General features: G+C 42.2%; 2 long non-coding RNA genes across 3 annotated transcripts in view; one reads left to right on the top strand and one right to left on the bottom strand.

Annotated features, from left to right (window-relative positions):
- Positions 1–19859, bottom strand: part of LOC114054692 — a 107298-nt gene that overhangs the window by 70797 nt on the left and 16642 nt on the right. The window lies entirely within an intron of this gene.
- LOC114054694 lies at positions 309–19163 on the top strand. 2 transcript variants are annotated; one of them, XR_003570548.1, is made up of 3 exons: positions 309–407; positions 6993–7052; positions 19064–19163. It is a non-coding gene; the product is annotated as an uncharacterized LOC114054694 (long non-coding RNA). The 2 variants fall into 2 exon arrangements; XR_003570547.1 differs by lacking the exon at positions 19064–19163 and adding an exon at positions 7813–7953.

Raw genomic sequence — 19859 nt, 5'->3', positions numbered from 1 at the left:
CATTAGTAGCAAGCTAACTTCAATGAGAACCAAGTCCATGATTCCCTGCATAAGGTCCCATATTACAAAATGACCGTGAGATAAATACATTTCTGTCCAGGTCACAGAACAGTCCTACTGAGTCCTCTCTAAGTGACTTAAGCACAAAACCAGCCTCCATTCTACACAAGCCTCAATTCCGCATAGCCATGACAAAACTCACGAGCTATGATCTGCAATGGCAAACCTGACCATCTGTAGGCTTTATGGATCTTGCATTCTGCACAAGGATCGTGACGTCGGAGCACTGGACTCTTCACACTCCAGCACAAACCACGTTAGCCAGCCACTTAAGTAGCTCTGAATGATTCACTAGCTTTGGTACTTTTTATTGCCTGCTGTCAAAATTCTGCACTGTTTGTGTACTGGTGTGTGCTGATACATACAGCATTTTACTCTACACAAAGAAAGGTGAATTTGAATGATTGGGTGATGTCAAAAATGCTTTAGACGTGAATGAAAGCTATCATTTTAAAATTTGCCCATTAATACTGCAATTGTCATTACTGTTGCAACCTTAATCTCACAAGAGAAATCCTTTCACTGCAGAATTCACATAGGGTATTTCAATCCAAAATACCCTGTGTATTTACAACTCTGGAAATAGATATGAAGAAAACAAATCCAGAAGAACAGATGTATTGATTAGTAAGGGCTCTGGATCCACACAGATTTATTTCTGCAATTTATTTTATATGTCTAGGCAATTATTCTGAAATCAAACTAAACACATTAAAAAAATCTTTTCAGGATTGAAGGCAATAAATATATATCAGGTACCTGTTATTTCAGAAAAAGTCTGTTTCTTAAAGAATCCAAGTCTGAGTTTTTAAACTATACAAATCATGTTCCAGAAATAAACCCTAAAATATGGAATAGAGAGAAAACAGAACTGTACCAAAACACAAGATAAACCACTTTCAGGTGCTACAAGCCTATTTATTGCTATTTCATATCATGTGGAGTGAACCACACAGATTGCACTGTTATAAAACACAAGGATACTTTAAATCACCTAACTAACTACACAAATACATCTATATATTTGACTCATATATATGTACCTATTTGTTTTCATTACGACAATACAAAGGCTGGTATTTCTGTTTCCTTCTGAAATTCTGCACACTTCAAAACAACCCTACTTATCACAGGGCAAGCTACATGGGAGTGGGTCTGGACTAGTAGGAATGGCTCTGTATTTGTAGCAGCATTGAGGAAAATGCTGTGTAACATTTCTAAAAGGAAATCAAGGCTGACAATAAGTGCAAAACATCAATTAAAGTCTTACAATTGTGCAACTGCACTGTTTCTGTTAGATGATTTCAAACTGCTTTACGAATTATTCTGGTTCTGCTATTGTTGCATTAGAATTCACTGCCCCAGTGAACTTGATCAGAAACCAGCATCTTCCCAAGCTGGGCATAACAACAATGCTTCCCCTACAGTCTATATCCCAGCTAGAGGCTATAATCTGATCATGCTAGAAGCTGTTTAAAAACTCTGGTATATTTAAACATAGTAGATCCTGAGATGCTGCATGTTTACTTCCTTATTGGTATACTTTTACCCCTGACTAAATAGTTTGATTACATGCTTTCATGTAAGGGCCTTTTAAGATCACTTTGACCCTACTTATTTGACTTGCATAGTAGTTTGGCTGCACATCATATTCAGGTCATACCAAATTATAACAGGAGCTAAAAACAGAGCATGAAGGAAGAGCCTCTAGATGATCCAAGACACAGATTTAACTATGCAGTCCACATAACCACTAAGTTTTATAGCCATCACATCTCTGACCTGGAAACTTGCTGCACCTTTCTTCTGTTTCTGCTAGGAAGTTGACCTTCCTAGCCTACATGTTAGTACACCCGCCCTTCCTTCTTACCTCTCTGCCTTTTCTTTCTTTAACACAGCAATCAGAAGCTACTTGTCTTCTCTCTCAAGGACTTCACTGCTACCTATACTCAACATCTCTTATTTCAGGCAAGAAAAGAAAGCCCTGTCTCTACTCCCATACCCACTGTTAATTGCTGGATCTTCAAATCAGTGTCCTTGTGCCCCCTCCCAGGTTTGCCCTTTATGAACAACAAAGCTCCTTTTAGATGCCCTTAGGTTGTTTCACTGGTCTCCACCAGAAGTCCACCTGCAAGGTCCTTTATAATGACATTTTCAAAAAACTTCATCCCATTTGTTTACGGCTATTTCAGACAACATCCATACATTGCCCAACCCATGTCTTATTCTCATCATCTGTTGTCTTTTACCTTACAGCTCCTCTCTGAATCTATGGAGCAAAGACTGTCCTTTCTTGTCTTTTTTTCCGCAGCTATTCAAGCAAAACATCAAGAGTTAAGGGAATCACCTTGGAAATAAGGAAGATACTACTGCTGGCTTCTTACTCTGCTCTTTCATTTGGTAGCCTTTGCTTCCCTCTCTAGTAATGGATCTGCTTACCTCCAAGAGCATTTGCCACACATGCAAAGTGTTATGAATAAAAGATCAAGTCCCACAGGTCTGGTTCAGTTCATAATCAAGCAAAATTCCCTCTACCATCAGAGAACACCCCAGGGTGGGATTTAATCCCAACAATCACACCCAGATTATTATTCCAGATAATCAGGCTGCCTATTTGGATTCCCTGGCCCCACTGCCTCCATGCAGTCAGACCAGACCAGCAGGCTACAGATGCTGGTGTACAAAGCCCCTTGGGGTAACCATCTGACCATCTCTGGTGGTAAACAGGCAAAACACCAAAGGCCATCAGCCTGTTGCAACCTCTGCTAAAAACCTCAGTCTTCTAGCTCAGAAATTAAAAGGTCCAAGACTGAACACTGGCAGCTGACAACACATCCTCAGTATGGCATTATATCAGCTGCATTAAACTGTGTTTGTGGAAGTGCAAGAACTGCAGGATATTGAAGTGACTGGGAAAATATAACAGCATTTCCTCTAATTCAGGCACGTGGCCCAATCCTGTAGATATTTCGCCTTAAGGGTTTTTATCTACTGACATGGCTTAGAACTGTGCTGGCTCTCTCTTCAACTTTCTATCTGCTGGCCCTGCTTGCTAGATAAATAGCTATACTCATATAGAAAAACCTGCACTAATAAAAACGTAGACAGCCAGAAATCTGCTGCCAACAAGCAAAATATCCTATATTTCACTGCTCTGCCATGGGAGAGTCATATCTCACTGAACAAATATTCATTCCCAAACGCTGTGCTAATGCATAAAAGTCTCCAACATATCTTGGAAAAATTATGGAAAAACAAGGCAGTCCAAGCTTCAGATTCTCTCTGCTGTTTTGCCTCTCCTCTTTCCTACCCATACACTTGAGACCATTTGAAGACATGATGATTTTAGTTTTTTCCATGGGCTCTTATTCTTTAACTCTTCCCTCTTTACAAATATGTCAAATAGACCAGTATTCTGGCCTGGGGGGTTTTGTTTGCTTTTTTTGTTTGTTTGTTTTTGGTGGGTCTTTTTTTGTTTGCTTGGTTTGGTTTTAGTTCCCTTTAGTGGGGTTTTTATTTGTTGGTTTTGTGGTTTTTTGTTGGTTGTTGCTTTTGGGGATTTTTAGCCAAGTTCAATCAGAAGCAGAAGCACTGGCTTCTCTGGTGTCAATTATAATCATTTGCCCAAGTCATAATCTCCTGTCTTAGACTGCTAGAGCTCTAAAGCATGCAATCATCTTTTGTTTGTTCTGCATTTGTATGTTGCCTAGCACGGCAATGCCTTCATAGGTAATATGGATCCTTGGCATTCCAGCAATACAAATATATGCTAGCAAGTGAGGCTTGCAGCAGTGAATGGGTGATTTCCTTGATTTAAATCAGCAAAATCAGAAATTTTTCCCCAAGTCATGCTTGGACTTAAAGCTCTCTGCAACTGTGTTTTGTGACTGCAAGGCCTTAAGCACAAGGGCCTCCCTCAGTATAAATGAATACTTGGAAACAATTAAACTGGATTGTCAAGAATCAAGAGGCCGCCTCTGTCAAATAAATAATGAAGCCATGCCTTTACATAATTTTTATAGATTCAGGCAAACAAAACCTCATCCTTTAGAATTACTAAGTTGCAAGGCAACTATATTCCTAAATTCTTTTTCTGATTTATATCAAATAGATAATTCTTCTCTGCTTACTCACTAAAACATTTGTGTAATTCTATGGCAAACTCTTAAGCAACTTCCATCTTCTAGGCCAGCGGAAGCTACATTTCTTACAAAGAGTCTCTCAGGATTTATTGATGACACAGTCATATATATGCATCAGTTCTCATAATTCAGGAAGACTGTGTGCTTTGCGATTCTTCAGAATGACAGGCACTACACTGGTAATGTAATTAGTTATTATATGGCAGATAGCATTTTTTGAAAGATATTGACTGCTTCTTTAGGTTTCACTACCTGGAAAGCATGAGCAAATAAAGGAAGCAAAACATTTCTTAAAAAGCAAGTGTTACTATTCTCTCACTTTCAAAACTTGTGCTCATGGCTGCAATAGAGCTTTGGTCAGTGTCATTACGGTAAATAAGAAATTAAAAAATAAAAACAGTAAGTACAGGACCACTTGGCATATAAGAAAAGAGAAGGAATGTGACATTGGCGGGATTGGAAAAGGACATACACTGCTTAGCTGTACCTGCCTCAGTTCCTCACTGGGGCCCTACAGAGCTCAAGCTCCACCTGAACGTGGCTGTCAGGGACCGCTCTCTAACATGATGTCTCTGGAACTAGTCCTCGTCTTATCCCAGCCTGTGTATGCAGCTGACATTTATATATTTTGGGTAGCATTAAGAAGGTTGACTCCAGCTTCTGAAGCTATCTGTGTATAGCAAATAGGAATAGGACCAATCTTGGACACATTAAAAGTAATAATAAAAATACCATTGCTGGGAAAGAATCAAAAAGGACCTTTTCATGATTCAGTTTCTCTAGTTGGAGATAAGGATGAAAATCAAGTTCTATTCCAGTCCCAAGCAAACATAATTCCACTAAGAAACACGTTTCACATCAACAAACGCTAATAGAAAATGTTCCCCACTGCTCACATGAAACTGTTATGCAGATGAAACATGTTTCCTGCCAATAACGACGAGTTACCTGCAGTTAAAACAGCAGCTAATCAGCTTTACTCACCATTAACGTGAAATGAACACAATGCTCAGTCTACAAAATGTTGGATCAAAACAGCCATGGTGGTAAGTTGGCTAAACCAAGTGAGGGGTCCTTATCACGTTCTCTAAGCGCTGCATAAGCACAAGTCTTCGAAGACTGCTTTGCTACGCTAAGGCATCACTGTTGGAAGATGCTTATTCTTAGTATGAGGCAAGAAAAGAGTAACCTATGGCCTTCACTTGCTCTCCAACTTTAACGTGGATTTTCTTTTAGTTTACCTCCAAGTAGCACCACCTGCTCACAGGGTTGCCCTATCCAAAATGTGATGGTGACCAACAGCCTTTTTCCCACTCAAGCCTGATTGCCTACTTGAAAACCAAGTGGAAGTCACATCAATCCCCAAAAGTGAACAAGCAAAATAATGTCCAGTTCAGTTTCTTAATTCAGCATTTTGGTCCAAAATTCATGTACATCAGGTGGTATTTTGTCCAGAAAGATGACATTTAGTCACAAATACTAACAGTAGGAGTCCTCTGTAAAATCCAATTCCAGTGTCCCAAGTTCCTTGCTATAGCCGTTCATGTCACAAATGCAATCAGCAGCACTGGAATAGGTCATGATTTGACAAACCAATCCCACTGTATGTGATATGGAATTAAGAATAGGGATACTTGTTGTTCCTCCAATTCCTCCAAGCACTATGACTCCCACCTTATTCTCCAGCTGTTATTCCCACATGCTAGCTCACATCCTCTGGCCAGAATAAAACATACACAAGCCTAGCAGAGGTACGGGATATAGCCAACAGCACGTATTGTTCATTGACCATTCTCAATTTTGACTCAACAAGGCTGTACACACATTTTGTTATAAAAGCATCCTTTAGGCCTCAAAGCAGTATTATGTACTTTCTATTGTAAAGATCTATATGTACCAGACCAGAACTATCAGCTGGCATAAATCAGCATCAGCTCCTCTCAAATACATAGAAATTAAGTTCTTTATTCACCACTCAAGGTGTGAAATCACTTATTTTTAGAAAACTGAATTTCCAGTTCCCTGTAGTCAAATCACCAAATACACAGATTATCTGTACACTCAGACAGCTTGGGTTAAGTAGGGTCATATCTCAGGTGCTAGGCTCTCCCTTGACCATGCAAACACAGCACTCCGGTGTCAGTAAACTCAAATGTCTTATTCTTCATCCTGAAGCAAGGGAAAAATGTAGTCTGTAGTAAAATCTGACATTTTTGTTAGGAACAAGATTAGAGATGTAGACAGAGAGCTGGATATTTGCTGAATTCCGCAAAATAAGATAAGGCTAGAACAAGTAGATTCACATTGTCTGGTGGCAATGACAGTATAGTGTATAATGCTAGTATGTTTGGGATTTGAGTTACAGTTAGGGACAGCAGGATCTGAAGAACCAAATTTATTACTGACCTCTGTCAGACCTGTAGAGGAAAGCCAAGGTCTGATACCACTAGATGAGAATGCCAAATTCTGGGTTTCTAAGCTGTCATCAAAAGTAGGATTAGAGTTGGGGATAGAGTCTGGAACAAGAGAGATTAGAGGGACAAATTAATTGTCTAAATCTTTAAGACTCACAAAAGTGGATGAAAGTTAGTGTTGCTACAGTCAAATATTTATTCTTTATTTTCCAGTGATGGCAAGTGTCTGGGCAGAGGTCAAAGCAGGGTTAGGATTACAATTAGGCTCTACCTTAGCATTCCAGAAACGAGGCTCTGCTAAACAATTTTTGTTGCTCAATTCTGCCAAACCTGCTCAGGCATAAGTAGATTAAAATGTATCATTTTTAATTGTCAGACAGAATGGGGTTACTGAGCCATGATCAACGCTGGAGCCGGAATGGCATCATTGCTTGAGGTAAGATAAGTGGCAAAGTCAGTATCAGCATATTTAAACATCTTCCGATTAACTTTTGGACATAACTGAATTTCTAGGCCATCACTCGTGCCAGGAATACAGTGAGGACTAAAACTAAGATTTAATGTACAGTTCTGTGCAGTCGGGTTTACTGATGAATTCTGTCCAGCCTGCAGCCAGATTACAGCCTGCCTCAGTGGATTTGAATTTTTCATAGTCAGTGTTCAGAGATCAACAAGTTCTTTAGCCATAAATGATACTGCAAGTAGCCAACATCTGTGGTTTGGGACAGGAGGCTCTGCAGCATCATATCACCATTGCAGATCTCTCACAGGTCCTCAGTGCTAAGATAAAAGGCTGATAACCTTCAAGTGCATGTTTAGTTTCTACACAGCATTACATCCCTGAGTTACAATGATCAGTAAGGTTATGGCTTGGATTGGTTGCAGGATTCATGACGGGAGGTTTTGGTACTTATTTTTCTGGTCCTTGAAGAAAAGGTAAGGGTAGCTGTCAGAATGTTTAAATACATTATGCTGAATTATTAAGAAGCCATGGCTACCTCGGCTCTGGACAACCATAGGGTTATAGATGGCATTAGGGTTTGGATCTGGAGTTGAAGGCTGTGTGGAGACAAGTTTATTGCTACATTTTTCTTGATTCATAGATAAAAAAGAAGAGCCAGTATCAGTAAATCCATATACCTCATCCCTAAATTTCAAACAAAACTGAATTCCCACACTATCATAAAATCTTTTAGGTTGGAAAAGATGTTTAAGATCATCAAGTCCTGCCTGTTCTATCAGACACCAGTGTTTGGGAAAGCTTCAGAAGACGACTTTGGACAGGCAGCTGTGCAAAATGAGCTCTGTGACAGAAACATCAGTGGTATACTGCTTCAGTGTGTTTAGCCTGAGGAAGTAAAAATGAGTGGTGATGTCAGAAGATTTGACTATCTAAGCCTAATTTCCAAGCCATGCAGGCTGTGAAAAACACTATAGCAGGTTTCATGTGGATTACTGTTTGGGATAGGATGCTCAGCAGTGTACAGGTAAATACCAGATTTTGTCTTGTCTGCTGTGACAATTTCACAGTGAAATATGGAAATCTGCCTTAAAACGCAACTCAACAAACAAAAAAACCAAACCCTGCCCTTTTCTGCTCCCAGCACCAATCATTTTGTTGTATTTGCCAAAATTTCTACCATTTGTTTTTGGAGATGCATTTCTGTTTACCCATTTCATCTCCACCTTAGCAACCACTTCACAGTCACTTGTCTTTACAATATAAACATATGTTTATGCCTCTGTATTCTTTTCTTCAGTGTACAGTTGTTGAATTTGACACTTCGTGAAGGTCTTGTGAAGGTTTCACACGCTTCACTGTGATGAGGCACTGGAGGACAGATCTATGCAGGGATCAATAACAGGCTGGCTTACGTCTAGTGTAAACCTTGTCTCGTTGAGACGCAGAACTCATTTTTTTGCCTCGCACCCTAAGCTTTGTTGGGTTTCAGGTTAGGCTTTTCTCCCCTGAGCGACTTGCCCGGGGTGCGGTGAGGGGACCGAGAGCCGGCGTGGGTTTGGGGTCCGGGCAGCGCGCAGGGAGCGCCCGGGCTGAGCCGGCGCCGGGCCCCCCACACCTGCCTGCGGGCGGACAGCGGGCCCAGCGGCCGCGCTCCGCCGCTCCCTCCCCTCCTCCGGGAGCCCAGGAGGCTCCTCCGCCTCAAACCGCGGCCTGCGGCGCCCTCTGCTGCCCGCGGGGCCCGGCCCCTCCCCGCCGGGCGGGCAGCGATGCTGTGCGCCGAGCAGCCCTACTCAAAAAAAGGGTCAGGGTACGCCCAAACTGCTGGCATTCCGCACCCCAACCCCCCCAATCCACAACGCCCCCCCAGCGATAAAAGAGCAAGTTTGCATGCAAAACCCCACCTGGCCCCATTTCACCACATGCACATTCATTTCTATTCCTTTTCATTCTTCACAGAACATGTTATAATCTTTGATCATCATTTGTTTAAATTGTATAAGTAATCTGCCCGGTTTTAATAGGATTTTTCTATGAATCGGCAACAAACCATGAAATGTGATATTTTCACCATGACCGACCCAGGAAATTAGTCAACTTTGTCCTTGATTTACATGGGACCTGGCCAACTCCTCACATATCACAGTGGCAGCAGCTCACTGCCTGCTCCCCCTACATTTCACATTTTCATTCTTTCTTTCTTTCCTTCCTCTTTATAAGCAGGGTTATATATACCACAGATGCCCAGACTTGCCATCCATAAACAGAGCTCAAATTTAGCAATGTTTCCATGGATGCCCAAATTAACAAGCAAGGCCTCACAAAACAGAGACTGGAATAAAGCATCAGAGATTTATTATTAACACAATGCATGTGGAAGATCTTGTTCTCAGCCTCTTATTCTGATCCTTTTGAGGGAAATAACACCATTTCTTCAAGTTTTACATATCCAGTATAAGAACAGCAAGCTTCCTCAAAAGAAAGCTAAGATTCTCAGTTATAATAATTCATTCTAAGAGCTGGGGGTTACGGGAAAAAACAATTGCTGTAGTTCTCAAAATAAAATGGTCAGACTTGGAAATGTTAAGCTACCTTAGGGGCAATGTCTGTTAGAGCTAATCCTTCTGTCCATCCATCCACCCATCCATCCATCCACCCACCTGACTGTTTTGCTCTGTTCTAAATAATGTCCAATTTCTATCCTAATCTATATGAAAACCACTTTTATTTCATTGTAATTTCAGGGTTTGGTCTTGGTTTTTTTCATCCCATTATTTGACAGTGTGTGCACACACAAGCTTTTAACAGAAAGTGAAGTTGCAAGGCAGTAATTTGGCATCAAGGCTGCAATGCAAAAACACCCCGCATGATCCCTGCTTGGGTGACAAGTTCCTCAGCTTGGGCGTACAATTTCCAGCCTCCCAGTGAGGACAGATTTCCAGTTCCCATGCAATTCAGTTCTGGAGACTATGGCTGCACAGAGAAAGATGATCTTCCAAATGTTCAAGGCTCATGAGCTACTTTCCAGAGATTGTGAAGACACAGGAAGGCAAAGGAGACAAACACAGCCTGCAAGAGTCTATTGCTAGGTGTTTAAATAGGTGAGAGAAAGAAGAAAGCAGCGTTTCAACTACATCCTCAGGGAGCTGCAGGACAGACAGCACATCTGTGTTGAGAGAACATGGGGACACATTGCCACTTGGCTCAGTAGTGCTCAGTCTCTGCAATCCCACTCTAACAGGCATCCTGTGTGAACAGGCAAATGCTAAGAATATCAGCAGCTGCAACAGGTAAATATCACTACATTACAGAACATACCACAATTATATTCAAAGTTTTATCCCATCTATCCGTATAGGCATGGTCCCTGTGTGTATGTTCCCACACAGCATTTGTTCTGGATTCCCCAGGGCACTGTCTAAGCCATTATGGCAGCTGTATCTGTGGTCTGGTAGATAGCTCACACAGCACTGGGGGAGTCAGACTTCTGGGCCACCCTTTGTTCCTAAGCCATCTTCTGATACCAAATAATCTATTTCCCCTCATTGCCTGTTTCAGGTTTAAATCTCTCGTGGACAGGAACTCTCTCTCACTGCATGCATGTTTATTACACAGCAGGGTAAGGACCGGCCTTCAGTTGGCTCCTGGAGTGCTCCTCTTGTCCCTGAGCTTTTCTTATCTCATCCCAAAAACCCAACATATCCCACATCATCAACTAAACCAAGAGAGCTGCTGTCCCTTCCTTCCCATGCTCGGCCTCAGCTCCTCAGGGCAGCTAGATTCTCTGTCCTGGAGGCATTTATGCCCGACTTTCCAATCCAGGCCTCCCTGCCCCCACATCCCGTACTCCCCAGTACGTCACCCCTCTCCACTCCCTGGCCTGTGAACAGTCCCTAAGGTTAGGTTTTATATTTCTTACCCACTGGCCCCTCCACTCCCACCAAGTCAAACTTCAACCAAACAAAAAAGAAAACAGAGGGAGAGAAAGGAAGAAAGAAAGGCCCCAAGAGGCTCCCGGTCGTTCCAATCAGGTCACTGTTTCCATACCAATTAGGACAGATGCAAAGCACATTATTAAAAATAGGTCTGCAGACCCATCTATGTTGATTATTGTCCTCCGTTTCCGTCCCCAGCCAACTCCGTTAATTAATAAAGAAACTGCCAGAGAAGGAGGGGGAGAAAGGGTGGCAGGGATTCCCCTGACTGGAGCCTCCTGTTCAGAGAGTTCAAGAGAGAAATTGGACACTTGAGCCTCTCTGCCATTTTCCATTGTGTGTGTTTTTCCTAATGAACGGTTTAGTGATGCAGGGCTGGAAGTCAGCTTTACCCCACCCCCACTAACCACCATCCATCATTAAGTGACCCAGTAAGAGGTATTTAGTACTTAACCCTCTCTAGAAGAAGTCAGATTGTTGTGTGGCTGGCTTTTCCCTCTCCAACCACTCCTTTGCTCCTCATCTGTTTGTCTGCCTCTGAAAACATCTCTGCATTTTTTGGAGGGGATTGTTCTTCCTCAGAGGAACCCTAGAAAGAAACAGCAGTAGCCACCCCATAGCCAGCCTTTTTTTACAGAAGAGGAAACACTTGTGTTGGAAAACCAGGGATGAGATCCTGGCTTTGTTGACATTGGCGAGGCCAGGATTTTGCTCTCACAACAGTAAAACCATCTGCCTCTGAGAGGGCAAAGAAGTTGATGGAGAGATGGTCCTGTAATCTGTGCAAGGCATATTGCTGATCAATATACATGTTGGTGATTTGCAAGAGGAGAAAGAATACACAGTCAGTAAAAGTCAAGGAGGGCTGTGAGAAACATAAGTGATAGATAATACTTGCAACAGAGAGCACGCTTGTCTCCTTCCAATTCTGCTAGCCCTGCAGGACTCTTCTCCAGCCAAAACTAATTTATCTTCATAACCCTTCCTCAAAAAGCAGGACAGTGTTATTAGTGCCATTTTGACAGTGGGGAAACTGAGTCAAGGACAAACTAACCTGACCAAATCATTAAATGAGTCAGACAGAGCTAAAAATGGAACTGTGCAGTCCAAGGTTTCTCAGCCAGTATGCCTTTGCTTTAAAGCGGAAGTTAGGGGGAGGCAGAGAGGTTAAATGAACCATTATCATAATTAGACTTGATGAAAGCAAATCTGGGGTTTGGCCCAAGATGGCAGATCACGTTTACCTTGAATGAATGTATGTCAGTGTGTCTCCTAAAAATTCTCTATTAAAATGCCCTCGTGAGCTCTGAACCTGTGAGGTAGAAGTCCCAGATATAATTTAGAGTGCAAAAGGCCCTGCATGATCTTGGTCACATCACTTATCTCTAATGACCTCTAAAGGCTCTCTCTATCTCTAAAACAAGGGCTGTCACACCCATTTGGACTGTAAGCTATTTTTTGCAGGGTCTGTTTCTTACTAACGCACTTTTACAACACTCATTTATGTGATATTGGGAACTGCTGATACTTCTGGAAAAAGAACAGCCACAAATTGCAGCCATCTCTGCACCTCTGAGCTGACAGGCAGAACGCATTCACAAGCACAAGCAGGAAGGAAAACTGTAAAGCATAAGCAAAACACCCACCTGCAGATGCCAGCAAGGCTGTTCATCTGCAGACTGACTGCAATTTCCAATTAAATACCAAGTTACTTTCACACAGTCTGTTCTTTCGTTAGACTGAAGGGTTTTGTTTTCCTTTTCCTGAGTCACTCTTTACTAGAGACTTTCCACATCACATGTTTTATTTTTCACAAGGGCTCTAATGCACTGCATAATAAAAAGTCATGTCATGAGCCCAGAAAATCCACTGCAGGTTTCAAAAATACACACACACACACACACAAAAAAAAAAAAAAAAAAAAAAAAAAAAAAAAAAAAAAAAAAAAAAAAAAAAAAAAAAAAAAAAAAAAAAAAAAAAAAAAAAAAAAAAAAAAAAAAAAAAAAAAAAAAAAAAAAAAAAAAAAAAAAAAAAAAAAAAAAAAAAAAAAAAAAAAAAAAAAAAAAAAAGGATAGAAAAGAAGTTTGGGGTTTTTCAGCCTAATAATTTTTATTACATCCCAGCACTCTGCAAATTGAATTGCTAGAAACATCAGCTGGTTGATCTAACAGTTAGGTGTGATAACACACTTTCCTACACAACAGAACTGAACTTCTACTGTAATATCAGGTCTGCTATGATGGAGGGAGGAGGTCACAAACATAGAACTGCCTAGTCTGATATCCCCATTTCTGTAAGGATTACTAATAACTGAGGATGCCAGTAATTAACAGCCAGCATAGATACTTTCAAGTTCACCAGAGAAAACCTATATATTATGGTAAATAAGGCATTCCTAGAAATACAGAGCATCACAAAGATGCCTAAAGGGGAAAGAGGTCTGTGAGCTGACTGCTGCAATGGGCTGTACACTGGCAGCAAAATCCACCTGTATATAATGAGACACTGTGTACCTAGGTAATAAATGAAACAAAAGCTACAGGAGCTTTTACGTGTCAAGAAGCAGTCTTTTGATCCTACTGTACTAGGAACACTGTATTTTCATAATTTTGGTTTCTGTAGACTACAAAATACATGTGAAGCTGGGTACTTCATCTTCAATAACTATGTTGGAAATGTGCCAGCTTGGCCTGCACACCTGTGACTGAACCAAAGATACCTAGAATTAGAAATAGGATTTGTGTTCTCCACAGGTCAAGCCCAGAGAGAAAAAAAAAATCTCTGACACAGAGTGGCCACAGAAAGATAGAAACAGAAACTGTCCCATCTGAAACATCCCAGCATTCAGCAAGTACCTTTCGCTTCTATAACTTTTGAATCTGGACACTGGGAGCAAAGAATGTATCTGACTCACTCCCTCACCACTGGCTTGCTGTATCATGCCAATGGAGAGAATACCTTTCCCTTTTTCTCCTTCCCATGAGCAGAGCCCTTGGACTGCAAGTGGGACACACATGTAGACTTTTTGTTGGCTGTCCACAGGGAACAGGACTATCAGCAGCTTTTCTTCCTTGAGAAGACTCTGTCTTTCGTGTCATCTTCTCTGAAGCTCAGAGTAACCCAAATATGACCTTAAATGAGTCAATGGGACACCCCATCAGCTGGGGAAATGGCATCATCCTGCCTCACATTTACCTCGTGGAGCCAATTTCAGAGGCACTTCATTTCTGAAGCACTTTTAGGCCCTGGTACAATTTACGCAGGGCACACTCTGCTCTCCAGCTAAGCAAACACTGTTTTGTTTTCTTTAGCCCTTGAGAGCTCTTGCCTCCAGCATCCCCCCAAGGGGAAAGGAGTAGAGCCTCTTGTGTCGGTTGAGTGCTCACATGAGAGGCTGGTAAAGCAAGTGGTCCCTCTTGGCTCATGTACAGAGGAAACACAATCCATGATGCAGCACTAGATGAGGAGCTTATCCTCTACCTGGACCTGCTCACTGCCTGTTTGCTCCCCTCCTCCTTTACCAATTTGTGAGCAAGTCTCTGACCTGATTGGAACAAACCCTTGAGCAGATGCTTCCCTAACTTCCTGAGAGGCATGTTGGTGGCTCCTTAGATCAGGCTGAGAGCATCCAAGTGAGTCTAAAGCATGCAGGAGGGCCCTTCAACCACAGAGAGCCCATCCATCCTCCAGCTGCTAAATAAATATAAGCAGCAGTGACAGAAAATCAGCACTCCACAAAATTGTTTATGGGATTTGCCAGAAAAACTTAATACCAGCAAGAGCAATGTAGAGCTAAGGAGGAAGGAGACTATTAGTAAAGGGCAAGGGAATGCTGGGAGTGACCAATGGTATTACCAGCCAAACCAGGCTGAAGGGGCAAAAGCTGGCATGAGCAGAGATTTGATAATACTGAATTTGCCTCCTCTCTGTCAGCAATTTGTACACCAGCCATCAAAGACAGACTGCTGATAGGAAATAGTGAGAGTGCTAGAAAACAAATAAAATAATCAAAGCCAACACAAATAGAGACTCTTCAGACTTCACCTAAGGTAGATCTGGTTAGTGCTGCATTCCAAAGCAAGAAAAGCCACAGCAGGAAAAAAGTCAAGCTGGAGAACTAGTCAGCATCTAATCCAACGACTAGCATGACAACCACAAAAATAAACAGCTTCAGGTACAACTCAAAAAGCATGTGAACCTTGTTCAGTGAGATACAGGTAGAGCTGAACATGCCTTCATTCCCAAAATGCTCCTTGCTTAGCATATTGAAGAGGCAAGATGACCAAACGTAGAGCCCATTATCTGCTGTATAGCACGTAAATAGCTATTCAGCAGAGCTTTCTCATCTTCTGTGAGTTTGCCCTTCCTCCAGCCCAACAACTTCTAGAGCCTTTGGTCAACAGTACAAGTCCACTGCTTTGTCATCCAGAATATTTGATTATTTATAAAAAGTGGAAGACTGTCACCAAAAGCAATTTAAGAAGCCACACTATGGAAATATGCAACAGCTGAGCATTTATGGCCTGCATCCAGTGCTGAGTCCTGTATTCATACACTGAGAGCAAACCTAAACAAGGGCATATATATATATATGTATGTATGTATATATGAACCATACATAAAGACAGGTATCTCTCTCTCCAGGTGAGAGGCAAGTGCCTGCCTGCCAGACCAGACATCCCACCCTGCTCTTCAGCACCTCTCACCCACTAGCTTACACAGCTCCCCATTCATGTACCTACATCTACATGTGCTCATATTTAACTCTGATGTCTGGATTTCACTGCAAACAAGCTGCCTGGAAACCTAGCAGTGCCAGCTCTAAGCTCTTTTGTGGATTCTGACCCTAAACTTTGTGTTTTGTTTCCCTGTCTCTCAAAAAGGAATAGCAGCAAAGAAAGATGGTGAAGTGCTCAGGTACTGTTATAATGCAGTGAAACTGAGTAATTGAGCTACCAAGTGTAAGAAGGGAAAAATCAAAATCTCTATAAAAGCAGTTGGAGGAAAAATATTTCTTGATTATTTAACCACACCACAGCCTTTGCAGTGTACAGTCAAACCCCAGTTATATTCTCTTCAGCACTGCCTCTGCATTATACGCAGAACCACACAGTTTCCCACACTACTCTAGTGAAATTTCAATGATAAAACAAAGTAGATGGGAAACCAGAAGGTTTACTGAATGAAACATTACAACACTGACTCATGACTCAGTCCATAGAAATTTCTACAGGCAGCTGCTTTCCCAACATATTCATGTTTTCAAAGAATCCAGTGCCCCCAGCACATGCCGCCCTGTTTCTCAAGAATATTCATCCCTAGTTTCTTCATATAGTTTGAAAAATCCAATCCTTTTCTCTTAATAGTATATACAAGAAACATATGAACAAAGTTGACCTTGCAGTTATGTGCTGGATAGGACTGACTTCAGAGTTCTGATTCAGACACCCTGTGTAATAGCAGGCAGATGATCAAGTTTCAAAGCTCCTCAGAGTTAACAGAGATCCTACTATTGTTTCAGTGGTCTTTGAATGAGACTCCTAAGTGGTTTTTTCCACTCAATCTGCACTGTGTATTTACACTGTAAGCTCCCCAAGGCAGAGACTGTTTCTCATTTAACTGTGCCTTTTGTCACAACTAAGATTTAAGTGACACTAACAATTATGCCCTGATCCTGCTATGGCATACTGACTTGGGGATTGGGAAGGGACCAACATTTCAAAGAGAGAGACAGAAGTCTAGTGCTTTAAGATCTAATTCCTGTGCTGAGAGCATTAGATCCTTAACTTCCAAAAGAAATCTGGGCTTGACATTGCTGCTCAGGAACTTCAGGAAAGACCCAGAAGCATGTAATGTCAGAACTTGCAGGACACAAGACTACAGTGGCCTTTGATTACTGTTGATTACAATGCTGATTCACCACTTAAACCACAGTCCAGCTCTTGGAGAAAAAGAGTTTCTGATCCTGTATCTGCATCTTTCCTCTTTGCTCTTGCCAAAAGCATGTGCAGTATCCAAGGAGAATGAGCTCCAGCACACATCACCACCAACTTTATTTTAAGTAAACATGACCACCACCAACTTTATTTTAAGTAAACACGACTTCCTTCCTGTCCCTGTATTATACCTTTTCCTCCAGAATTTTCGCTGTCTTTTTGCTCCCCTTCTCACAAATATCCCCACAAACACAGCTCCTAAAGTACTGCCAGAAGACATGAGGCTCAGTAAAGCATAGCCCACACAGCAAAGCCCCTGAATGACTCCTAGGCTTCATGCCACCAGCACCTGCCCCTGTGGCCCTAGCAAAGCTGGTGACATAAAAGCTGGAACATCCCCTAAATCTTCACTAATTATCCCAACAGACTTCAATGTCCTCCAAGAACCATGTGAAGGATCTTCCTAATTACTAGCCAGACAATGGAGAGTGGAGTCGGGTCCCCGGGATCCTCCAGCCTGCCAGCCCCAGCCATGCATGTTCCTGTTTGGCCTCTGGGGCTGACTGCTCCATATGGAGACCACCACCCCACACTTCCTCTCTTCCATCTCCACCCTTCCAGCTCCCTCCCTGCCCCCATCACCACCACCCCCAGCATGTGGATTTTATGAATGAAACTTTCTGACAGTTATGGGGTTGGCAGAGGCCTATTCAGCAAGCTGGGGAATGTGTGAACACCAGGCTTCATTAGAGACTTCTCCCAGTCAGCTGATAGCTCATTAACTTAAAGTGGCCTCTTGTTTTAAAACCTCAGAGACCAGGAGGTGGGGTGTAGAGAAGGGGGGGATGGTTCTCATTGTTCCTGTTGCCTCTCTCCCCCTCTGCCCCCTGTGAGATTAGGCGCCCTTGGAGGGGAGAGAGAGAGGCTAAAACAACTTTAATTAGTTATTTTCAAAGATTTTCTCCCCCTTTCTTCCTTTTTTTGTGTGTGTGTGGAGCAGGGGGGGTCTCTCAGCTGGGTTTTTCTGCATGGAGGAGCTCACGTCATTATGCTTAAATCCAGCTCCTCCGTCCTTTGTCTCCTGGCCAACAATAGAAGAAGGCTTGTAAAAAGCTCCTTCCAAAACTCCTGGAGACTGTCTGAAAAGGAAGATGGGGTGAGGACTCCTCTCTTTCCTCCCTCGGTCACAAAAGTGACAGTCTGGTGCCTGTGCCAGCAACTTTCCTGTGTTAGAAGCTAGTACCGGGGTAAGTAGGGCAAACAGAGTGCTGATTCCTAAACTGCTGCTGTGTCAGATGAAAAGTGGAGCCCAGACTCACTTCACAAAGTGTCTGGTAGTAACTGTTCTCTGTGTGGATTTAAGGTCAGGCTGGAGCTCTGGACATCGAGGTCAATCTTAGGACTTTATCCCAAGACCTAATCCTCTTCTTTCTTTTAAAGAGATCATAAAATAAGTGCAGCAATAGGACAAACCCTCCTTCATGACTCTACTTTTGAAGAATCTGAAATAAACAACTAAATTGCCATTATTGTCACCCATAGGGAAATTGGTTGAGACCAGCACATTTATTTCCTATAGGCAACCAAACTACAAATGACAATGGCTTTTAGCATCTCATGCTAGATGGAATTTAGCAGAATAGAGAAGGTGTTATCCCCTCAGTTGTGGTATAAGAAGCAACAACAACAACAAAACAAACAAACAAACAAAAAACCAAACCCAAACCTCAAACAAACAAAAAACCCAACAGAGTCTTTATTCCTTGCTAGCACCAAAGCCCTGAACATTATCCTAGAGCAGCAGTTGCTGCAGTGCCAACCTCCAGCTTCTCTTACAGTTCTTCTTTAAGTATTGCAAAGAAACATTTCCTTCCATATCTTCTCTTTGGGGCCATACACAAAAGAGATGTGTCTCTGAAGACGAGTTGAAGTTTCCCTGAGTAGATGAGTTCATGTGTGAGACAGAAAAATCAACCATGAATTATGGTTTAACCAGTACATTTATACACTCTATAAATCACACTTAACAGTATGTCCTTTGCCTGTTTAAATCAGGAGTTGCCAAGATTTTGGACTAATAGACTGATAGCTCTCAAATTTTATTCTTACATTCCAGCACAGACGCAAGAACTGACGTGGTGGTGGATGTTGCAGCTGAAGGGTATTCCAAGGAGTAGGTGCAAATTGCCTGTCATGGTTTCATGAATCACATTCAAAAGAAACAGTTTGGACTACAAGCTTTTCAGAGTAAGGATTTCGACTGCAGTTTAAGTACTCAGTACCTGATTTGGTCAGTTTTCTTACATGAAACTGAACAGCTTTTGCAAGTTTTTAGAAACAAGGACCATCACTCCCTTCTACCCTCTGCAAAATCAGAGCATAAACCTGTTCCCTTGCAAGTCCACGGCATTCAACTACGGTCTTTCTGAGGAAACAGGGTAGGATTTTGCCCCTGTTTAAACACTGACAAGCCAAGCAGAGTGGTTTGGAGTCATCTGTGCTGTGATCCTGTCAGTTCTCATAAGTGAGCCTGGCTGGCTCACTGCTCCGCAGTCCTCCAAGGAGCTGTGCCGAGTACCGCAGTGCTGCTAACGCAGTGTGCTGGTGTTCCCAGCCGGCTGTCAGAGCCACCACCTGCAAGACCTAAGGACTTTCCACTAAAGCTGTAAACCAGAGGTTCTTGCAACGTTTTTTGCTGCAAGACTTTACAAGACTGATCTTTTTGGCAGTGGTTGTAAGGATGACAACTCTTTCCCTCAGTTGCATCCCTCCCCTTCTATTTTTCCTGTCCTAACTTGACCCCCATGGTTTGTGGGGATTTCTAAAAGTTAAACATCTCCAATATCTCATCCTGTAAGTGACTGTATTTTGAATGTAGTAAACATGATTCTTATGAACCAATAAGAGTCAGA

The sequence above is a fragment of the Empidonax traillii genome, unplaced genomic scaffold, assembly GCF_003031625.1.
Source record: "Empidonax traillii isolate 1590-97213 ecotype Southwest subspecies unplaced genomic scaffold, ASM303162v1 scaffold38:size1800464, whole genome shotgun sequence".
NCBI classification, from domain to species: domain Eukaryota; kingdom Metazoa; phylum Chordata; class Aves; order Passeriformes; family Tyrannidae; genus Empidonax; species Empidonax traillii.
Note: the sequence above shows the minus strand (reverse complement) of the source record. Positions and strands in the feature narration are given on the sequence as shown.